This window comes from Trachypithecus francoisi, unplaced genomic scaffold (genome assembly GCF_009764315.1).
Source record: "Trachypithecus francoisi isolate TF-2019V2 unplaced genomic scaffold, Tfra_2.0 Lachesis_group3, whole genome shotgun sequence".
Taxonomy (NCBI): domain Eukaryota; kingdom Metazoa; phylum Chordata; class Mammalia; order Primates; family Cercopithecidae; genus Trachypithecus; species Trachypithecus francoisi.
In genome coordinates, this window is record NW_022681468.1 from 148,950,042 (window position 1) to 148,973,266 (window position 23,225).

Here is a 23,225-nt window from a genome sequence, read left to right on the forward strand (position 1 = left end):
TAAAGACCAGGTACATTAAATAGAATTGAGCTAAAGATTGCTGGGCGCGGTGGCTCATGCCTGTAATCCCAGCACTTTGGGAGGCCGAGGCAGGCGGATCACCTGAGGTCAGGAGTTCGAGACCAGCCTGACCAATATGGTGAAACCCCATCTCTACTGAAAATACAAAAATTAGCCCGGCATGATGGCGTGTACCTGTAATCTCAGCTAGTTGGAGGCTGAGTCAGGATAATTGGTTAAACTCAGGAGGCAGAGGTTGCAGTGAGCCAAGATCGCGCCACTGCACTCCAGCCTGGGTGACAGATTGAGACTCTGTCTCAAAAAAAACCAACCAGGTTGGGTGCGGTGGCTCACGCCTGTAATCTCAGCACTTTGGGAGGCCGAGGCGGGCGGATCATGCGGTCAGGAGATCGAGACCAGCCTGGCTAACAGTGAAACCCCGTCTCTACTAAAAATACAAAAAATTAGCTGGGCGTGGTGGCGGGCACCTGTAGTCCCTGCTAGTTGGGAGGCTGAGGCAGGAGAATGGCGTGAACCTGAGAGGTGGAGCTCACAGTGAGCCAAGATCGTTCCACTGCACTCCAGCCTGGGTGGCAGAGCAAGACTCCGTCTCAAAAAAAAAACAAAACCAATCAAATGAACAAAAAATACAGTAACCACTATTTGTATAGCATATTTGTATAGCATTTACACTGTATTAGGTATTATAAGTAATCTAGAGATTATTTAAAGTGTACGGGATGATGTGTGTAGGTTATATGCAAATACTGTGCTTTTTTAAAATTTAATTTAATTTAATTTAATTTAATTTTGTTTTTGAGTCAGAGTCTTTGTTTTTGTTTTGAGCCAGGTTGGAGGGTAGTGGTGCAATCTTGGCTCACTGCAACCTCTGCCTCCCAGGTTAAAGCAGTTCTAGAGCCTCGACTTCCCGAGTAGCTGGGATTATAGGTGCTCGCCACCACGCCTGGCTAATTTTTTTTTTTTGAGATGGAGCCTTGCTCTGTTGCCCAGGCTGGAGTATAGTGGCGGGATCTTGGCTCGCTGTAACTTCTGCCTCCTGGGTTGAAGCGATTTCTGGCTTATTTTTTTGTGTGTGTTTTTAGTAGGGACAGGATTTCACCATGTTAACCAGAGTGGTCTTGAACTCCTGACCTCAAGTGACTTGTCCTCCTCAACCTCCCAAAGGGCTGGTATTACAGGTCTGAGTCACCACACCCAACCTAATTGTTGTATTTTTAGTAGAGATGGGATTTCACCATTTTGGCGAGGCTGGTGTCAAACTCCTGACCTCAGGTAATCCACTTGCCTCAGCCTCCCAAAGTGTTGTGATTACAAGCTTGAGCCACCACACCTGGCCTGTGGTATTTTATATCAGGGATTTGAGCATCCATGGATTTTGGTATTTGCAAGGGTGTCCTGGAACCAGTCCCCATAAATAACAAGAGACAACTGTGTATCTCAAAGGTGAAGCCGTAAAGGAAGATGATCATGATCTGGAAACTTTGATAGAAAGGCAAGAGAATGACAATCATTTCTGGCTCTGGGGGGGTTAAAGGTTGTAGTAAAAAGAGAAATGTGAGAAAATACTTAAGGGAGGTCAGCCAGGTTTAAGTCAAGGTAAATCAAGTGGAAGGACCATTGTTCAGAAAGATTGAGGAAGCCTGATATTTGATCTGATAAGAGTGAGTATTCTCTTGGGCATAATGGAAAGATTTGGGCAGTGACAGTGTGGGAAGAACCAGGGTTGAGGACCTACAGATTAGTAAGATAGTTCATGGTTCGTATCATATTGCCTTTGTCTTTGGTGACCTGAGATTATAGAGATCAGAGGGAATGTTGGAAGTTATTGATTGACTTAATTGTCTGGACTTTGTAAGTTGTTTTGGTACTGTGCTTTTTTAAAATTTAATTTAATTTAATTTAATTTTTTTTTTTTTTTTTTTTGAGACGGAGTCTCGCTCTGTCGCCCGGGCTGGAGTGCAGTGGCCGGATCTCAGCTCACTGCAAGCTCCGCCTCCCGGGTTTATGCCATTCTCCTGCCTCAGCCTCCCGAGTAGCTGGGACTACAGGCGCCCGCCACCTCGCCCGGCTAGTTTTTTGTATTTTTTAGTAGAGACGGGGTTTCACTGTGTTAGCCAGGATGGTCTCGATCTCCTGACCTCGTGATCCGCCCGTCTCGGCCTCCCAAAGTGCTGGGATTACAGGCTTGAGCCACCGCGCCCGGCCAATTTAATTTAATTTAATTTTATTTTATTTTTGGGTCAGAGTCTTACTCTGTCACCCAGGTTGGAGGGCAGTGGTGTAATCTTGGCTCATTGCAACCTCTGCCTCCCGGGTTTAAGCACTGGTACTGAGACTGGTTTAAAGATCCAAATAGTATATTACTTGATCTCATAGAGGCGTATGAGCATATAAATAAAACAAAAAGCATATAAATGCTTTTTATAAAGTTAGTGTGAAAGTCAACAAAGACTATATTCTGGGTGAGGGGTTGAATAAGCAGAGTTGAAATCACTTGTTAGGTAAAGGCTCCCAGAAGGAATGTGGTGAAAAACTGATTGTGTCCAAGGACTCCTGTGATGCTTATAGAGGGTCTATAAAGTTCTCCCAGGTTGAGGGGAATGTGGTGACAGGGATAATTTTATAATAGAGTGATTATCAGTTTAAAATTGAATGGCTTGTGAATATATGCTAGAAGGAAACAGAAATGAATACCTGTTAGGATATTGGGATATGGCTTACATTTTTTTTTTTTTTTTGAGACAGAGTTTCTTTCTGTCACCCAGGCTGGAGTGCAATGGCGTGATCTCAGCTCACTGCAACCTCCGCCTCCCAGCTTCAAGGGATTCTCCTGCCTTAGTCTGCTGAGTAGCTGGGATTACAGGCACCTGCCTCCACGTCTGGCTAATTTTTATATTTTTAGTAGAGACAGGGTTTAGTTTGCCAGGCTGATCTCGAACTTAGTTGGTCCACCCACCTCGGCCTCCCAAAGTGCTGGGATTACAGGCGTGAGCCACTACCATGCCCGGCCTTTTTTTTGGGGGGACACAGTCTTGCTCTGTTGCCCAGGCTGGAGTGCAGTGATGAGATCTCAGCTCATTGCAACCTCCGCCTCCTGGGTTCAAGCAATTCTCTTGCCTCAGCCTCCTGAATAGCTGGAACTATAGGTGTGCACTGCCATGCCCGGCTAATTTTTGTATTTTCAGTAGAGACAGGGTCTCGTCATGTTGGTCAGGCTGGTCTCGAACTCCTGACTTCAGGTGATCTGCCTGTCTCGGCCTCCCAAAGTGCTGGGATTACGGGCTTGAGCCCGGCCAGATATGAGTTAATTTTTAATTTTAAAATATACTAGAATTTTTTTTTTTTTTTTTTTTGAGAAAATCTCACTCTGTCACCCAGGCTGGAGTGCAGTGTCATCATCATAATTCACTTCAGCCTCTAACTCCTGGGCTCAGGCGATCCTCCTGCCTCAGCCTCTTCGGTAGCTGGGACCACAGGCATGTACCACCACAGTCAGGTAATTTTTTAAATTTTTTTGTAGACAGGGGTCTTCTTGTATTTCCAGGGATCTTGCTTGTCTTCAACTCCTGGGCTCAAGCTATCCTCCAACCTTGGCCTCTCAAAGTATTGGGATAACAGGTAAAAGCTATTTTACCTGGCGTTTCTTTTCTTTTTCTTTCTTTCTTTCTTTCTTTCTTTCTTTTTTTTTTGAGACAGGGTCTCTTTCTGTTGCCCAAGCTGGAGTGCAGTGGTGTGATCTTGGCTCACTGCAACCTCTGCCTCCTGAGTTTGAGCGATTCTTCTACCTCAGCCTCCCCTGAGGCTGCAGGCATGTGCCACCATGCCTACTAATTTTTTGTTGTTGTACTTTTGTAGAGATGGGGTTTTGCCTTGTTGCCCAGGCTGGTCTTGAACTCTTGGGATCAAGTGATACGCCTGCCTTGGCCTCCCAAAGTGCTAGGATTACAGGTGTGAGTCACTGCACCTGACTTTTTTTTTTTTTTTTTTTTTTTTTTTTGAGACGGAGTCTCGCTCTGTCGCCCAGGCTGGAGTGCAGTGGCGCGATCTCGGCTCACTGCAAGCTCCGCCTCCTGGGTTTACGCCATTCTCCTGCCTCAGCCTCCCGAGTAGCTGGGACTACAGGCGCCCGCCACCTCGCCCGGCTAGTTTTTTTGTATTTTTTAGTAGAGACGGGGTGCACCTGACGTTTTTTTGATGGGGGTCTCACTGTGTTGCCCAGGCTGGACTTGAACTCCTGGTCTCAAGTGATCCTCACATCTCAGCCCTTTCAGCATGAGAATTTGTCCTTCTCCTCCTGGTTGGGGATCATAATGTCTTCTTTTTTTCCGCCTCTTGTTATACTATTCTTGTCCCATCCAACTTCTGACTTCACCCTTTTCTTTTGTGTGTTTTTCCTTGTCTTATGGTTTCCTCTCTTGTGTGGCTCTGCTATTTTATGGCCCCTTCTCTGGCAATGTTTTAGTTTCTCTTCTTGATTCCAGCTCCATGAGTCTTTTACTCCCATTTTCCATTCAGTTGAGAGGGAATGAGAGAGAACATTTTTACATTTAAGGCAGAGAATCTGTTTGTTACTCCTATTTGACTAAACTCTCATAGCATTCTTTCCTCACAAGCTGATGGTTAATTCATAGAACCTTTAGGTCTGTTGGATCCCTCCTATCTAATTAGCTTGGCACAGGAGTCAGGAGCATGTAGGGTGTTTTTTTTGTTGTTTTTTTTTTTTGAGATGGAGTCTCGCTCTGTCGCCCAGGCTGGAGTGCAGTGGCGCAGTCTTAGCTCACTGCAAGCTCCGCCTCCTGGGTTCACACTATTCTCCTGCCTCAGCCTCCCGAGTAGCTGGGACTAGAGGTGCCCGCTATCATGCCCGGCTAATTTTTTTTTTTTTGTATTGTTAGTAGAGACGAGGGTTTCACTGTGTTAGCCAGAATGGTCTTCATCTCCTGACCTCGTGATCCACCTGCCTTGGCCTCCCAAAGTGCTGGGATTACAGGCATGAGCCACCGTACCTGGCCATTTTTTTTGTATTTTTAGTAGAGATGGGGTTTCACCATGTTGGCCAGGCTGTTCTCGAACCTCTAACAACCTCAGGTGATCTGCCTGCCTCAGCCTCCCAAAGTGCTGGGATTACAGGTGTGAGCCACCATGCCCAGCCTATTTTTTTTTTTTGAGACAGATTCTTGTGCTGTTGCCCAGGCTGCAGTGCAGTGGCATGATCAGGGCTCACTGTAGCCTCATCCTCCCAGGCTCAAGTGATCTCTTACCTCAGCCTTCCGATTACAGGCATGTGCCACCACACTTGGCTAATTATTTTTTATTTTTTTTAGAGACAGGGTCTTGCTGTGTTGCCAGGCTTGGTCTTGAATTGAGCTCAAGCCATCTTTCTGCCTTGGCCTCTCAAAGTGCTGGGATTACAGGTGTGAGCCAGGGTGCCTGGCTCCCTTTTTTTTTTTTTTTTTAGACAGAGTCTCGCTCTGTGGCCCAGGCTGTAGTGTACTGGTGCGACCTTGGCTCACTGCAGCCTCCGCCTCCCGGGTTCACGCGATTCTCCTGCCTCAGCCTCCTGAGTAGCTGGGACTACAGGTGCCCGCCACCACACCTGGCTAATTTTTTTTATTTTTAGTAGAGATGGGGTTTCACTGTGTTAGCCAGGGTGGTCTCGATCTCCTGACCTTGTCATCTCCCTGCCTTGGCCCCCCAAAGTGCTGGGATTACAGGGGTGAGCCACTGTGCCTGGGGCCCTAGCTCCCATTTTTAAAGTGATTTTGTTGTTGAGTTGTAGGAGTTCTTTTTATATTCTAAATATTAGTCTATTATCAGATATATGTTTTGCAAATATTTTCTCCTTTTCTGTGCATTGCCTTTTCACTATCTTAATAGTGAATAATATAAGTAGGTTTTAATTTGATGAAGTCCAGTTTATCTTTTTTTATCGTGTGTTACTTGTGCTTTTTGTGTCATACTTTTTTTATTTTTTTCCTGAGATGAAGTCTCGCTAAGTCGCCTCTGCCCGCCTCAGCCTCCCTAAGTGTTGGGATTATAGGCGTGAGCCACCACGCCCAGCCTTTTGTGTCATACTTAAGAAACCATTGCTAAATCCAAGGTTGTGACTCTTTCTCATTTTTTTTCTCTAAAAGTTTTTTTGTTTCAGCACTTACATTTAGATCTTTGATCTGGTTTGTGTTCATTTTTGCATATGGTGTGAGGTAGATGGTTCAACATAATTCTTTTTTTTTTTGAGTCAGTATTCTGCTGAACCAACATAATTCTTTTGTATGTTTATCCAGTTGTCCCAGTACCATTTTTTCATCCTCTATGAATTTAATAAAGTACTTCTTCATATTTTACATAAGACATTTCTTCATACTTTATATAAAACTGGCCTAACATTCCATTCAAAATATTACTATACAGGTCAGGTGCAGTGAGTGGATGGATCATACATGTAATCCCAGAACTTTGGGAGGCTGAAGTGGGAGGATTGCTTGAGGTCAGTAGTTTGAGACCAGCCTGGGCAACATAGCAAGACTCCATCAGTACAAAAAAAGAAAAAAAAAAAGGAGAAGGCTGGGTGTGGTGGCTCACATGTGTAATCCCAGCACTTAGGGAGGCCGAGGTTGGAGGATCACTTGAGTCCAGGAATTTGAGACCCGCCTGGTCAACATGGTGAAACCCTGTCTCTACTAAAAATGCTAAAAATTAGCCACGCATGGTGGTCGCACACCTGTAATCCCAGCTACTTGGGAGGCTGAGACATGAAAATCACTTGAAACCCGGGAGGAGGAGGTTGCAATGGGCCGAGACTGTACCACTGCTCTCCAGCCAGCCTGGGCAGACTCTGTCTCAAAAAAAAGAGGAAAAGAAAAAATATAACCATTCAAAGTGAATATGAAATGTGTATTATTACTTGTGGAATACTAAAGTTGAGGTATATACCATAGAGATTGTCTTCAGTCCCCCTTATTTTATAAATGTGGAAAGAAAGACCTAGAAAAGTTAACTGATGTCCAGTGTTATATAGCTAATCAGTTAGAGATAATACTTTAATCCAGGTGTTTGCAAACTTTTTCTGTAGAGGGCCACATAGTAAATATTTTAGGCATTGTGGGCCAAGAGGCAAAATAGGGTATTATGTAGGTACATATATAAAGGTAAAACCAAATTTCCACAAATTTTGTGTTGATGAAAATTAAAAAATGTAATTATCTAGTACTTTTTCATTTTGGTAATACATGTCTACAGATGAGAAGAATGAAATTCTTTTTTTGGGGAGAATAACAATTTGTTTAATTGAGATTCAAAGTAAATGTTCCTTAGCCTTAAAATCAGTTGCAAATGTTCATCTGTTATTATTTATCTGTATGAGGTTTTATGTATTTAATCTTAGAAAATGTCATTTTTCATAGACAAGTCCTGCCAGTTACTGATATCAGTTCACAAGCATGTGTTTCTAATTGAGCCTGTTAGTCTCTTGGAAGGCATTTTAAGAATTCTGTTAGGGCTGGGTGCGGTGGCTCACACCTGTAATCCCAGCACTCTGGGAGGCCGAGGCAGGCGGATCACTTGGGTGGAGCTCTAAACCAGCCTGGCCTATGTGGTGAAACCCTGTCTGTACTAAAAATACAAAAATGAGCTTGGTGTGGTGGCACGTGCCTGCAATCTCAGTTACTTGGGAGGCTGAGGAAGGAGAATCTCTTGAACCTGGGAGGTGGAGGTTGCAGTGAGCTGAGATTGTGCCACTGCACTCCAGCCTGGGCAACAGAGTGAGACTCTGTCTGAAAAAAAAAAAAAAACAACAGACTTTTGTTAGATTCTTTGATTTTTAAAACATTAGTTGAAGATTAATCACTTTAAATTTGAGGCTAGGTGGAAGCTTCTCAATTGTACAAGTAAATACATTTTGAAATGGGGAAATTCCCTTTTCATTTGCACCAAGTTCTGAAAAATGCTGCTGAAACTGTAAAATGCTGAACTTGGAAGATACATTCACAACAACTTTGTATGGAAATGGACATTTCTCATACTGTTTTAATTCTTGACAACACAGGAGGTGTATGTACCTAGACAATACTTGTGGTTCAAACAATGTTAGTTTTTATTGAAATGACTTTGTTGCAGCATAAGTTCTGTATCTAATCACTGTTTTGCTATTTTACTAGGTTGAATTCATTGAGACACATGATGAAGTCTGTCAGAAAAGCTAATTTCCAAAGCCATTCAGTGTTCAATTAATAGTGAGTGTGGGTAGTCTCATTCAGAAAAGTTTCAGCTCACCCTGAATTTTAAAAATTGCAGTAAAAATTTCTCTCTGCTAAGCTCAATCACTGCTTCAGAAAATAAACTGAAAAAGTTTATTTTCTCTGGATGTACAATTCTTTGGCAGCTATAGTCAGACATGATTTAGTTAACTAACCATTGCTAAGTGACTTTCCTTGCTTGGCAAATAGAGGTGATACTCAGAAGCTTACTTTCGTTGTATCCTCATTTGTAGTTTTTATTTCTGTGAAGAAATTTAACTGTGAGGAGATAGTCCATTTTATTTTGTTTATTAATATTTATTAATTTTTTTCTATTTTTCTTTTTTTTGGAGATGAAGTCTTGCTCTGTCGTTGAGGCTGGAGTGCAATGGCATGATCTCGGCTCACTGCAATCTCTGCCTCCCAAGTTCAAGTGATTGCCATGCCTCAGCCTCCCCAGTAGCTGGGATAACAGGTGTGCACCACCATGCCTAATTTTTGTATTTTTAATGGGGGAGGGAGGGTCCACCATGTTGGCCAGGTTGGTCTCGAACTCCTGGCCTCAAGTGATCCAACCACCTTGGCCTCCCAAAGTTCTGGGATTACAGGTGTGAGCCACTGGAGGGAGAATTGCTTGAACCTAGGAGGCGGAGGTTGCAGTGAGTTGAGATGGCGCCACTGTACTCCAGCCTGGGCAACAGAATGAGACTCCATTCCCGCCCCCCACTGCCAAAAATGCATTTTTGACTTAATGAGATATTCAATTATGATGGGTTAATTGCGATATCACCCCCACTGTAAGTTGATGGGGACCTGTATTGGTGTCATTCCAGGTTACTAGAAAATTATTTCTGTAACCTGTATGTGTACACTGGTTAGCAATGTAGTTTTAATGAGTCACAGTCAGAAAAGTTAGAGAAATATTTATAGAGCATATATGATGACAAGTAAAAAATGTCTGAAATCCCTGCAGACTGCCTCTCTTCCGTGTACAACTTACTTCTTCAGATTTGTTATTTCCATTGGATAAGCTTCAGGTTTTATTTATATGTTGATGTTCTCCAGGGCTATTTTCTAGCTTGGCTCTCTTTTCTCATTCAGCTTTTTTTTTTTTTTTTTTTTTTGAGACGGAGTCTCGCTCTGCCGCCCAGGCTGGAGTGCAGTGGCCGGATCTCAGTTCACTGCAAGCTCCGCCTCCCGGGTTTACGCCATTCTCCTGCCTCAGCCTCCCGAGTAGCCAGGACTACAGGCGCCCGCCACGTCGCCCGGCTAGTTTTTTGTATTTTTTTTTAGTAGAGACAGGGTTTCACCATGTTAGCCAGGATGGTCTCGATCTCCTGACCTCGTGATCCGCCCGTCTCGGCCTCCCAAAGTGCTGGGATTACAGGCTTGAGCCACCGCGCCCGGCCTCATTCAGCTTTTATGGTTCTTTACCTTTTGTTGGGTCATACACCTCTTGGGAAAATTGATAAAATTTATGGACCCTTTAGTCAAAAATTGCTTGTATGTACCTTACACAAATTTCTGCTTGTAATTTTAGGAGTTTCACAGGACATCTGCCTGCAAGCTCATTCGTAGATTCCAGATCAGAGCGCACCTTCCTACGTGCTACCTGAATAATTGCACTCACATTTGTAGTTTGAAATACATTGATTTTCCAATCTATTTCTTCAGTATGATTCTCTGTGCTGAGCACTAGACCCTGATACTCATTTACTTCCTCTCCTTGCATATGTGAATATTCTGTTGTACTACTCCACTTACGAAACTGTGTAGTTCCTGGAATACATTTTTCTGTTGTTAAATCCTTGACTCCTTGGTTATGAGGCCCTGCCACTTTCGTTCTTCAAGACATTCTCCCTCCTTAGCTTCTGTAATTCTACTTTCATCTATTTTTCTCTTATTTCTGTGACTACTCTTCTCTTCCTTTTTCCTAGATTCTTTTTTCACCACCTGTCCTCTGACCATAACCCTCTGAAATATTTGACTCTACATTTTTGGGCTAACTTTTTCAAACCCCTGGCTTTAGTTACTTCCCAAATCTTTGTATTTAGCTAAGGTTCACTGTTTTTATCTCCAGTATCTACTGGACATTTCCACTTAGATCAATGGTTCCTAAATATGTTGGGGGATTACATACTCCCTTAATAATCTTATTAAGGTATATCTCTCTCCCCAGAAAAGTGCACTGCATACTAAATTTTGCATATTGTTCTAGGGTGTTCCTGGACCTCTTTCAGCCCCTCCATGGATTCCCTGTGGTATTCTAATTAAACAGATATTAAGATGTTCCTGAACTGCCTTTAATTCAGTTTGTCCAAAATTGACACTATCATGATTGCCTCTAACCCATTTTATTCTTATTCCTCTCCCTAATGCCTCTAAATATAATTATTTGCCTCTTAATTATTTACTAACAAATTCATTCTGCAAATATATGAATGCTTACTTCATATCTGGCACCTGACCTGAATATGCAGTGATGCACAAAATAGACATGGTTATTCAGTTCTCTCAAAGCTTACTCTATAGCATAGTGATTAAAAGTGTGAACTTTGGAGCCACAGTATCTGGGTTCAAGTTTTGAATCCTTACTGCTTTGTGACCTTGAACAAATTACTTAACCTCTCTGTTTAACCTTTAACTTAACCTTTTAGTTTCATCATCAGCCTGCTTCACTGGTTATTAGGATTAAATGAGTTAATATATGACAAATGCTCTGTATGTGTTAGCTTTTATTCATGGAGGAGACATTGAATAATCATAAGTAAATAATTATACATTTTGATAAGTACTATGAAGGAATAGAACAGGGTACTTTGAGAGAGAATTTAAATTAGGGAGTAGGGATAGGATTGCTAAGGGAGTGATATTTAGACAAACTGGTAGGATGTATACGTGTTTCCCAGGTGAAGGTTTGTGGGGACTGGAAGCAAAGCGTTTCAGGCAAATAGAAAAGGCAGTGTAAGAGTCCTTCTCTGAGAAAGTGTTTGGAGCATTTCAGAAATAGAAGGTCATTGTGCCTGGAGTGTGATGTGTAATGGGGAGAATGATGTGAACGCAGAGATCTGTAGACCATACCAAGGAGGTCAGATTTTATTCTAAATGAAATGGGAAGCTAATGGAAGGTTAAAAATGGCAGAAATGGCATGAACTAATTTATGTTTTGAAAGGGTCCCTTGATACTGTGTGGAGAATGGATTAGAGGAGAGCCATAATGAGGGCCTAGAGAGAGAAAAGAAAAGTCTGTTGTAGTAGTCTGAGTAAGAGCTGCTGGTGGTTTGTACTAGGGTGATGCATGGAGGTGGAATGAAGTGTGTGGGTTCAAAATGTTTTAAATTGAGTGCTTCTGTGTGCCAGGTACCATTGATAGAATCTGAGGGTACAATGTAGAGGTTAAAAAGGACATACAGGCTGTGTGCAGTGGCTCACGCCTGTAATCCTAGCACTTTGGGAATCCGAGGCGGGTGGATCATGAGGTCAGGAGTTCAAGACCAGCCTGGCCAAGATGGTGAAACCTTGTCTCTACTAAAAATACAAAAATTAGCTGGTCATGGTGGCAGGAACCTATAATCCTAGCTACTTGGGAGGCTGAGGCAGAGAACTGTTTGAACCTGGGTGGCAGAGGTTGCAAGTGAGCCGAGATCATGCCACTGCACTCCAGCCTGGGGGACAGAGTGAGACTCTGTCTCAAAAAAAAAAAAAAAGAAAGAAAAAAACAATGACATAAAGTCTATAGTTTGTAGGGATGGGATGAACAGGAGAGAGAAGACAATTATACAAATAAATATAAAAATAGACCTGTGTAAGTTCTAGGAAGAACAGATACATGGTGTTTTGACAGTATATCATGGTCAGGAAGGTCAGTGATGTAGAATCAGCAGGCAGATTTGATGATTGACTTGATGTAGAAGGAAGGGAGAGGAGGATATGTAGATGGATATGGAGAAAAATCTTACTGGGTTCTAGTCTTGTCATCTTCCACACCATCTTGTTTGTTTATTGAGCTGGAGTCTCGCTCTGTCGCCCAGGCTGGGGTGCAATAGTACGATTTCAGCTCACTGCAACCTCTGCCTCCCAGGTTCAAGTGATTCTCCTGCCTCAGCCTCTTAAGTAGCTGGGATTACAAGCACCCGCCACCACACCTGGCTAATTTTTGTATTTTTAGTAGAGACAGGGTTTCGCCATGTTGGCCAGGCTGGTCTTGAACTCCTGACCTCAGGTGATCTGCCCACCTCGGCCTCCCAACGTGCTGGGAGTACAGGCGTGAGCCATCGCACCCAGCCTTCCACACCACGTTAACCAGTAACCAAAGTAATTCTTTACTTCCTATGAGAATTATTCTATGATCCCGCAGTATAATTTAGTTGCTTTTTGTTTGTGCTTCCATTACACCCCAGGCACAGAGCCAGTAGCTTTCTTTATTCTTTGCTGTCATCGAGTATTGGTTATCTGATAATAGTTGTCTGATAATTGATTGTAAGCTTTTGAGGGTAGGAATCATATCTTTGTGTTCCAGGATATGTACATGGTAAGTGCTCAATAAATGTTTGAGTTGAGGAATTAATGAATACTCTGTTCTTTTTTGTCATGTGCCTTTGCATAAGTGACTCCTTCTCCTTGGAATGCCTTTCCTTCCCTTGTCTGCTTTGTCAACTTCTAGACATTCTTTAACACTAAACCTTACTTGATACCTTAGTTACAGTTCCTCCTATCACTGTGCTTCTATAGTTTTTCTTAATTTTAATTTTTTTTTTTTTTTTTTTGAGACAGTCTCACTCCATCACCCAGAATGGAGTGCAGTGGTGCAGTCTTAGCTCACTGCAACATCTACCTCCCTGGTTCAAGCAATTCATGTGTTTCAGCTTCCCGAGTAAATGGAGTAAATGGAATTACAGGCGTGCGCCACCATGCCTGGCCAACTTTTGTATTTTTAGTAGAGATAGGGTTTCACCATGTTGGCCAGGCTGGTCTCACACTCCTGACTTCAAGTGATTTGCTTCTCATAGCCTCCGAAAGTGCTGAGATTACAGGCATGAGCCACTGCGCCTGGCCCTATAGTTTTCCTTTTGTATACCTCTTATAAATATTTGATAGTGCAGAGTAGGGATCTAAATGTTCAAAAGAGTGAATATATATCATTAACATCATGGACTTGTAGATTGGATACATATATTCCAAATGTCTAAGCCCATTTCCAAGTAACCTAGGTTATTTTCATCTGGTCTCAGTTCATTTTCTTCTGCTATAATAGGATACCACAGAGTGGGTAGTTTATAAACAATAGAAGTTTATTTGGCTCACAGTTCTGGAGGCTGGGAAGTCCAAGAGTATGGCACTGGGATCTGATGAGGGTCATTGAATGGTGGAAGGCAGAAGGGAGCATGTGAGATAGAGGGGGACACCAGGGGCAGGACTCACTTTATAACAACCCACTATTGAGATAACTAACCCACTCCTGTGATAGCAACATTAATCCATTCATGAGGGCCCAGACCTCATGACCCAATCACTCCTTACTAGGCCCCACCTCCCAACTGTTGTGTTGGAAATTAAGTTTCCAATGCAAGAACTTTCTGGGTACAGATTCAGACCATAGTACTTAGGAGGTAAGTTTACTGATCTTACTTGGTTTTAATTTTGTCTCTTGTTTTGATCTTTAGTGTTTTACTCTTATAAAGGCAGCCCTATCTCCAAGTTCTGGATAATTTATTGTAATTCATTGTTTGTTTACTACAGAGCCACTGATTGCAATATCTTCCTCCACTTTTTCTCTCATTAATTTTATTTCTCCTTCAAGAGTCAGCTGAAAAGTCTCTTCTTCTTTGTAAAGTCCCCTTTCTTTTCTTTTTTCTTCCCCTTCCCCTTCCTTCCCCTTACCTCTTCTTTCTTCTCTTTTCCTTTCCCTTTTCCCTCCTCTCCCTTCCCCTTCTCCTCCTCCCTCCTCTCCCTTCCCCTTCTCCTCCTCCCTCCTCTCCCTTCCCCCTCTCCTCCCCCTCCTCTCCCTTCCCCCTCTCCTCCCCCTCTCTCCCTTCCCCCTCCTCCCCCTCCTCTCCCTTCCCCCTCTCCTCCCCCTCCTCTCCCTTCCCCCTCTCCTCCCCCTCTCTCCCTTCCCCCTCTCCTCCCCCTCTCTCCCTTCCCCCTCTCCTCCCCCTCCCTCCCTTCCCCCTCTCCTCCCCCTCTCTCCCTTCCCCCTCTCCTCCCCCTCCTCTCCCTTCCCCCTCTCCTCCCCCTCCTCTCCCTTCCCCCTCTCCTCCCCCTCCTCCCCCCTCCCCCCTCCTCCCCCTCCTCTCCCTTCCCCCTCCACCCCCCTCCTCTCCCCCCTCCCTTCCCCCTTCCCCCTCCCCCTCCCTTCCCCCTTCCCACTCCCCCTCCCTTCCCCCTTCCCCTCTCCTGCCGCTTCCCCCTCCCCTTCTCCTCCCCCCTCCCCTTCTCCTTCCCCCCTTCTCCTTCCCCCTCCTCTCCCCTCCCCTTCTCTTCTCCCCTCCCCTTCTCCTCTCCCCCTCCCCTTCTCCTCTCCCCTCCTCCTGTCCGCTCCTCCTCTCCCCTCCCCTTCTCCTTTCCCTTCTCCTCTCCCCCCTCCCCTGTTTTCTCCTCTTCCCTCCTGTCACCTCTCCTCTCCCCTCCCTCTCCTCTTCCCTTCCTCTCCTCTCCCCTCTCCCTCTCTCTCTCCCTTCCCTTTCCCTTCCCTACTCCCTCCTCCCCCCTCCCCCCTCCTCTCCTCTTCCCCCCCACCATTTTTTTTTTTTTTTCCAGATGAAGTCTCGCTCTGTCACCCAGGCTGGAGTGCAGTGGTGCCATGTTGGATCACTGCAAGCTCTGCCTCCCGGGTTCACGCCATTCTCCTGCCTCAGCCTCCCAAGTAGCCGGGGCTACAGGCTCCCGCCACGACACCCGGCTAATTTTTTTATTACTTTTATTTTTTATTTTTAGTAGAGACGGGGTTTCATGTGTTAGCCAGGATAGTCTCGATCTCCTGACCTCGTGATCCACCCGCCTCAGTCTCCCAAACTGCTGGGATTACAGGCGTGAGCCACCGCGCCTAGCCTCCTCTTTCCCCTCTTCTTTCCTCTCCTCTTTCTCCCCTCCCTTCTGCCCTCTGCTTCCCTCTCCTCTTTGCCCTCTCCCTTCTCCCCTCTTCCCTCTCCCTTCTCCCCTCTCCTCTCCTTTCGCTCTGATGCCTAGACTACAGTTTAGTGGTGCAGTCATAGTTCACTGAAGCCTCAACTCCTGGGTTCAAATGATCCTCCCACTTCAGTCTCTGAGTAGCTAGGACTACAGGCATGCGCCACCACACTCAGCTAATTAAATGGTTTTTTTTTTTTTTTTTTTGAGAGACAGGGTCTCACTGTGTTGCCAGGCTGGTCTCTAGCTTCTGGCCTCAAGTGATCCTCCTGTGTTGGCCTCCCCAAGTGCTGAGACTTTATACCCTTTGTAGATTTTGTATGTTTCTTTTTTTTTTTTTTTGAGACGGAGTCTCGCGCTGTCACCCAGGCTGGAGTGCTGTGGCCGGATCTCAGCTCACTGCAAGCTCCGCCTCCCGGGTTCACGCCATTCTCCTGCCTCAGCCTCCCGAGTAGCTGGGACTACAGGCGCCGCCACCTCGCCCGGCTAGTTTTTTGTAGTTTTTAGTAGAGACGGGGTTTCACCGTGTTAGTCAGGATGGTCTCGATCTCCTGACCTCGTGATCCGCCCGTCTCGGCCTCCCAAAGTGCTGGGATTACAGGCTTGAGCCACCGCGCCCGGCCGATTTTGTATGTTTCTATAGTGTTCTCAGAGGTTTTTCCACACTACCAACTACAGTTTTTCAATATGATTATTCTGTCTTTTCAATCAGAGCTTGAGATTTTTGAGGGGACTTGTTTTTGTTTATTCATTTTCCCCAGTTTTAGGGCTTAGCACATAGTTGATGCATAATAAATATTCGTTTAACTCATTGTAGCCTTATTTACTTATGCTAATAAGGATAGATAACCCCAAGAATGTAGAGTGGAACTAATCATGAGATGAAAAATAGTGCCTGTATATAATCGCTACAATTTATAATCTATATACATACAATTTGCACTGCATTCAAGTTACCTGAATAAACTTTATGTTCTCTATTTCCATATAGCTTTTTCCTCTTTTTAAAACAGGTGTAGCTAGGTGCGGTGGCTCACGCCTGTAATCCCAGCACTTTGAGAGGCCGAGGCAGGTGGATCACCTGAGGTCAGGAGTTCGAGACCAGCCTGGCCAAGATGGTGAAACCCTGTCTCTACTAAATATATTAAAAAATTAGCAGGGTGAGGTGGTGGGCGCCTGTAATCCCAGCTACTCCCTGATTCAGGGGAATTGCTTGAACCCAGGAGGCGGAGGTTGCAGTGAGCAGAGATCATGCCATTGCACTCCGGCCTGGGTGATAGAGCGAGATTCCATCTCAAAAAAAAAAAAAAAAAAAAAAAAAAACCACACACAAAAACAGGTGTTCCCCTGCCCTCCAGTGTTTAGATCACAGCTAACAATTTTAGTAAAGGTCAAGATTATAAGATATTTTGAATTAATATTTATTTATTTTGAAGTAATATTTAAAATTTGACCTAGCAAGACACTATCTCTACATTAAAAAAAAAAAAAAGAAAATTAGCCAGTTGTGTTGGCATGGCCTGTAATCCCAGCTACTCAGGAGGCTGAGGAAGGAGCATCACTTGAGCCCAGGAGATTGAAGCTTCAGTGAGCCGTGATCATACCACTGCACTCCATCCAGCCTGAGAGACAGAGTGAGACCCCGTCCCTTAAAAAAAAAAAAAAAAAAAAAAAATCCCATTTGGTTTACTTTTCAAATAAAACAAGTTTCCCCCACCTTTTTTCCTCATATATGTGATATGCCTGGAGCCTAGGTTTAAACTAAGTGTAACTTAACCTGCCTCTTCCTTTGCCACCATGTGTTCCACAGTTTTTCCTAGTTATGTGGTGACTGGGTGGGTCTGTTTGACCTTGGTTTCACTACACTGTTCTGTACTGTTACCAGAGTTCCAGGATCTTGCCCCACCATAAAGGCTTTCCTGTTTTCAGTGTCTCTCCCACCCTGATTCCCAAAGTAGCTTCTTAATCTTGTGGCTGTCCTTTGGTCTCGACTGAGATGTCTCTTGGCTAATATCTTCTTCTTGGTATTGTTACTGATGAGGAGAAGCTGACTCTTGACTTCTTGGCAAAGTGACTTATACCCCATCACAGTCCTGTTGTGTATATTTTCTTCTATGAACATCAAATCTTAGCTGTCTAGGGAGGCTGATGTATGGCTGATCAGGCATTTCTAAATACCTATCTGCAAAGAAGTTTTCAGTGGTATATCACAGAATAAGGACAATGTAGTGAATTTTTCATCTATCTAAATGTATTAAAAATAAGACTACTATAATGAGATGTTCTTTCCAGTGGTTTTTAATCTTAAAATGATCTTTTTTTTTTTTTTTTAAATCATAGCAATAACAGAGGATGGATGTTTTGTAAGATAAATTTTGCTCACCTTATGATGGTCCTCTAAATACTTTTTTGGGATATCTTGCTGGTCTGTGATGTCCAATAGCTGGGGAATTCCTGCGTTGACCACCATAGCTCTTTTCCCTGAGGCAGTATTGCCCTTCATGTAATGTAAGGATGGCTTCTTTCATATGCATTTGCAAACAATTTTCCAGTATATTCTTCTCTCATAGGCTTCTTCTTGATTTTTGCCTAATTCCAAAGTGATGAGATTACAGGCATGAGCCACTGTGCCATCTTTTACATAAAGATGGAGTGCCATTGTGTTATCCAGACTGGTCTCAAACTCTTGGACTCAAGCGATCCTTCCACCTCCTCCTCCCAAAATACTGGGATTACAGGCATGAGCCACTGTGCCTGACTGACATTTTCCCTTTAGAATTTAGTAAAACAAATTCACTGTTACTGAAGTGTCCTTTCTTTAATATATTTGCTATTTTTTCTTATAGATGAATATATAACAGATGGTGGTCTCTATTACAGCTTGTTGCTTCTATTACCAGATGGTATCATAACATTTTTTCCAATTTATTCTAAGGATCTGTTTGTTTTTGTTGATTTTCTAGGTAATACAGTTGTCCCTCAGTATCTGTGGGGGATTGGTTCCAAGATCCGCCCCTCCCCCCCGCAGGATGCCCAAATCTTCAGATGCTCAAGTCTCTTCTATAAAATGGCATAGTATTTGCATGTAACCCATGTATGTCCTCCCATATACCTTATTTTTTTTTAATTTACTTTTTTTTTTTTTTTTTTGAGACAGAGTCTTGCTCTTTCACCCAGGCTGGAGTGCAGTGGCAGGATGTCAGCTCACTGCAACCTCCACCTCCTGAGTTCAAACAATTCTTGGGCCTCAGCCTCCCTAGTAGCTGGGATTACATGCCTGGCTAATTTTTGTATTTTTAGTGGAAACTTGCTGTGTTGGCAAGGCTGATCTTGAACTCCTTACCTTAAGTGATCTGCCCACCTCGGCCTCTGGAAGAGTTGGGATTACAGGCGTGAGCCACTGTGTCTGGCCTCTCCTGTATACTTTAAATAATCTTTAGATTACTTATAATATCTAGTATAATTTAAATACTTTGTAAATAGTTATACTATTTTATTTTTATTATTGTATTGTCATTTTTTTATTTTTTCCACATATTTTTGATCCACGATTGGTTTAATCTGTGGATTTGGAACCCACAGATAGAGGGCAGACTGTATCCAGTCAATGGGCAGTCAATAAGACATTGCTAGAAAAATATTTGTATCTCCTCAAATATCTGCCCTGTCAACATTTATCCATTCCCCTAAAGAGAAATAATTTGGGATAAGAGTCACTGGGTGCTAGTTTTTTTTTTTTTTTTTTTTTAATACTTTTAAGTTCTAGGATACATGTGCACAATGTACAGGTTTGTTACATATGTATACATGTGCCATGTTGGTGTGCTGCACCCATTAACTGGTCATTTACATTAGGTGTATTTCCTAATGCTATCCCTTTCCACCTGCCACCCCACAACAGGCCCCAGTGTGTGATGTTCCCCACCCTGTGTCCAAGCGTTCTCATTGTTCAATTCCCACCTGTGAGTGAGAACATGGGGTGTTTTGTTTCTGTCCTTGTGATAGTTTGCTGAGAATGATTTCCAGTTTCATCCATGTCCCTACAAAGGACGTGAACTCATCCTTTTTTATGGCTGCACAGTATTCCATGGTATATATGTGCCACATTTTCTTAATCCAGTCTATCATTGATGGGCATTTAGGTTGGTTCCAAGTCTTTGCTATTGTGAATAGTGCTGCAATAAACATACGTGTGCACGTGTCTTTATAGCAGCATGATTTATAATCCTTTGGGTATATACCCAGTAATGGGATGGCTGGATCAAATGGTATTTCTAGTTCTAGATCCTTGAGGAATTGCCACACTGTCTTCCACAATGGTTGAACTAGTTTACAGTCACTGGGTGCTAGTTTTTTAAAATCACAACTCTACCCCTTTGGGAAATGTTGGCCAAAGCCACGGATGTAACTGCTTAATATAACTTCAGTATATATTATGACCCTGTTTTCCAAACCCCATATTGTTGGACACTGAATCAATATTTGATATTTAGACTTGCCTAAAAAATGAGGATCTATGGTTTTCTATTTATTTATTCAACAAATATGTGTCCACCCTATTCCAGTCATTGTGATAAGCACTGGAATAGAGTGGAGCTAATGGTCTAATGGGGAAGACACATTAATACATGGTTTTAAAAATAACACAGTTGTGGTAAGTGCTGTAAAGAAATAACAGGGTACTATGAGAGCATATAACTGGGAGACCTTACCTGATCATGGGAGTTAGGGCAAGTGTCTTGAAGAAAATACATTTAAACTTAAGTATGAAGGGTGAATAGAGTTAGGCTGGAGGCATCTGGGGCCGTCTTCTTAGGCAAGGGTGAGGAACGTGGTTATGTGGGCTTGAGATGTGGGGCAGCAAGAAGGAATGGTGTTTTTCTCCCTCTCTCCTCTTTCCTCCCTCTCACTCTGTCACTCTTTCTCTCTCTCACTCTGTCACCTAGGCTGGAGTACAGTGGCGCAATCTTGACTCACTGTAACTTCTACCCCCTGGGTTTAAGCAGTCCTCCCACCTCACCCTCCTGAGTAGCTGGGACCATAGGTGTACACCACCAGGCACAGCTATTTTTTAAAATTAAAAAAAATTTTTTTTTGTATTTTTGGTAGAGACAGGGACTTGCCGTGTTGCCTAGGCTGCTCTCGAACTCCTGAGCTCAAACAGTCCATCCTGCCTGAGCCTCCCAAAGTTCTGGGATTATAGGCATGAGCCACTGGGTGTTTCTTAATGAATGTTGATTATATTGTACAACATTTCTATCCTTCTTTTCATCCTCCCTTCTCTTAGCATTTTCTAAAACATGGTTTTAATCATATTACTATGCTGATTAAGAAACTCTTTTCTTTAAGAGACGGGGTTGGGGGGTAGGTCTCACTTCGTTGCCCAGACTGGAGTGCAGTGGCACAATCACAGCTCACTGTAGCCTCGACCTCCTGGGGTCAAGCAGTTCTCTCACTTCAGCCTCCTAAGTAGCTGGGACTGCAGGCACCACCACACTTGGCTCATTTTTAAAATATTTTGCAGAGATGGGTTCTCACTATGTTGTCCAGGCTGGTTTTGAACTCCTGGGTTCATGTGATCCACCTGCCTCTGCCTCCCAAAGTGCTGGTATTACAGGCATGAGCCACTGTGCCTAGCCCAGAAAGTCTTAAAAGTTCTTCTTTGGGTAGATTATTAGCTCCTTGAAGGCAGAAATCTTGCCATTTTTAATTCCTGAAATCCTTAATTTTTAATTCCTTAATTCCTTCATTACAGATATTGGAGGCACTCATACTTTGCCCCTCAGCATGATTTGATTTCAGTTGTAGTCCTAAATGGTGGGCAAGGATGGAGTTGTCTATGATTCTGTTTTTACCCTCTGCCTAAGACCTAAGTTTTCAGGTTGGCTAGTGAAGGACTTTTTTTTTTTTTTTTTTTTTTTTTTTTTTTGAGATGGAGTCTTGCTCTGTTGTTCAGGCTGGAGTGCAGTGGCGCGATCTCGGCTCACTGCAACCTCCACCTCCCTGGTTCAAGCAATTCCCCTGCCTTAGCCTCCTGTGTGGCTGGGATTATGGGCGCATGCCACAATGCCTGGCTAATTTTTTTATATTTTTAGTAGAGACGGAATTTCACCATGTTGACCAGACTGGTCTCCAACTCCTGACCTTAGGCAATCTGCCTGCCCTGGCCTCCCAAAGTGCTGGGATTACAGGCGTGAGCCACCGCACCTGGCCGAAGGACTTTTTGTAAAAACAAAACAAGCATCTTTTGCAACTCGTTCTGTATGTAGCCCTTATTTTATGAATGTTCTTTATTATATTGATATTTAAACAAGGCCATAGTCCAGGAGTTTGTTCATGGTAGTGGTTTCATCTGAAGAGTGAGGTCTTTTTGTCAGTTGAGAGAGGATGTTTTAGAAATCAGAACTGAGGCCGGGTGCGGTGGCTCAAGCCTGTAATCCCAGCACTTTGGGAGGCCGAGACGGGCGGATCACGAGGTCATGAGATCGAGACCATCCTGGCTAACACGGTGAAATTCCGTCTCTACTAAAAAAAAAACTAGCCGGGCGAGGTGGCGGGCGCCTGTGGTCCCAGCTGCTTGGGAGGCTGAGGCAGGAGAATGGCGTGAACCCGGGAGGCGGAGCTTGCAGTGAGCTGAGATCTGGCCACTGCACTCCAGCCTTGGCCACAGAGCAAGACTCCGTCTCAAAAAAAAAAAAAAAAAAAAAATCAGAACTGAAAGGACTGGATCTGAATAGATGGGATTAGGAAGTTTGTCTTGGTGGATTCTGTTACTTAAGTTGTGCCAATCTTTGGGGTTCCGCTGTAGACATCTGAAAAGTGCATGAGGTGCCAGCCTTTCCCCTATCCTTAGCATATAGGAGGCACTCAGATATTTGCTGAATAGAAAAAGTGTGCATGTAAATGGGATAGTTCGTATGGGTTTACAGAACAATCTAGGATCAAAACTGTGTACATTCTAGGCCAGATTGTTGAATTGCATGCATTCTCTTTATTTTTTTGTTTCCCCTTAATATTCAGAAAAATCTCCTTGAACGTGCAGCCTGGGAAAATCAAAGCAAAGACTTTTGTGTTAGGTTGGACCAGTAAGTTGAGCTACGATAACTGAAAAACGTGGAACTTAGGAGCATCACTTTAGCAGTTAGCTTGGCATTCTTAAACCTTGGGTTATATATGGATGCCTTTTAAAGGAGGAAATTTCTTACATTATCCAAAGTATACAACCAAGAATTTCAGTATGAGAATACTGCATTAAAAGTTGAATGTAACCATTTAAATGGTTACTTGAAGCAAATAAAAAATAAAAAAGAAAAACAGGTGGTTACTTGGTACCTGCATGATGGTGAATCCAAACTGGATCCCTGAAATGCGTGTGGTGGTATGATTATTTTTAGAATATCATATAAAAACAACACTTAACAGTTCTCATAGGACCCTCAGATTCTTGACATCTCCTGACCTTTCTAGGTTAGGCAGACCCCACTTTGAAAACTATGGATAGTTTTCCTCTCCCACCGAGATATTTAGTACTGAATCTTCAAAGTTCAGGGTTTTAAATTTTTTTGTTGTTTTTTGTTTTAATTATCTAAAGGAAAGAGTACCAAAAGAGAATCTCCATTCCCCTTCTTCCTGAGTTGTCCTCACAGATCCCCTAGTTAGATAGATCATTTGGTTTAACCTGTCTCTTTGGGGATGCATGGTTGTTAACCAGTCATTCACACCTTAGGATCATACATTTTAATGCTAAATCAACATAAATTTACTTCTTCCCCAGAAAATGGGAATTTTTTATGAGGAAACTTCAGATCCTTGAGAGGAAGACATTCTTGGTAAGGTGGGAGATTC

At 43.3% G+C, this 23,225-nt stretch overlaps 1 protein-coding gene across 3 annotated transcripts in view; it reads left to right on the plus strand.

Moving 5' to 3' along the window:
• Window positions 1-23,225, plus strand: part of MGA (MAX dimerization protein MGA) — a 177,122-nt gene that overhangs the window by 44,594 nt on the left and 109,303 nt on the right. The window lies entirely within an intron of this gene.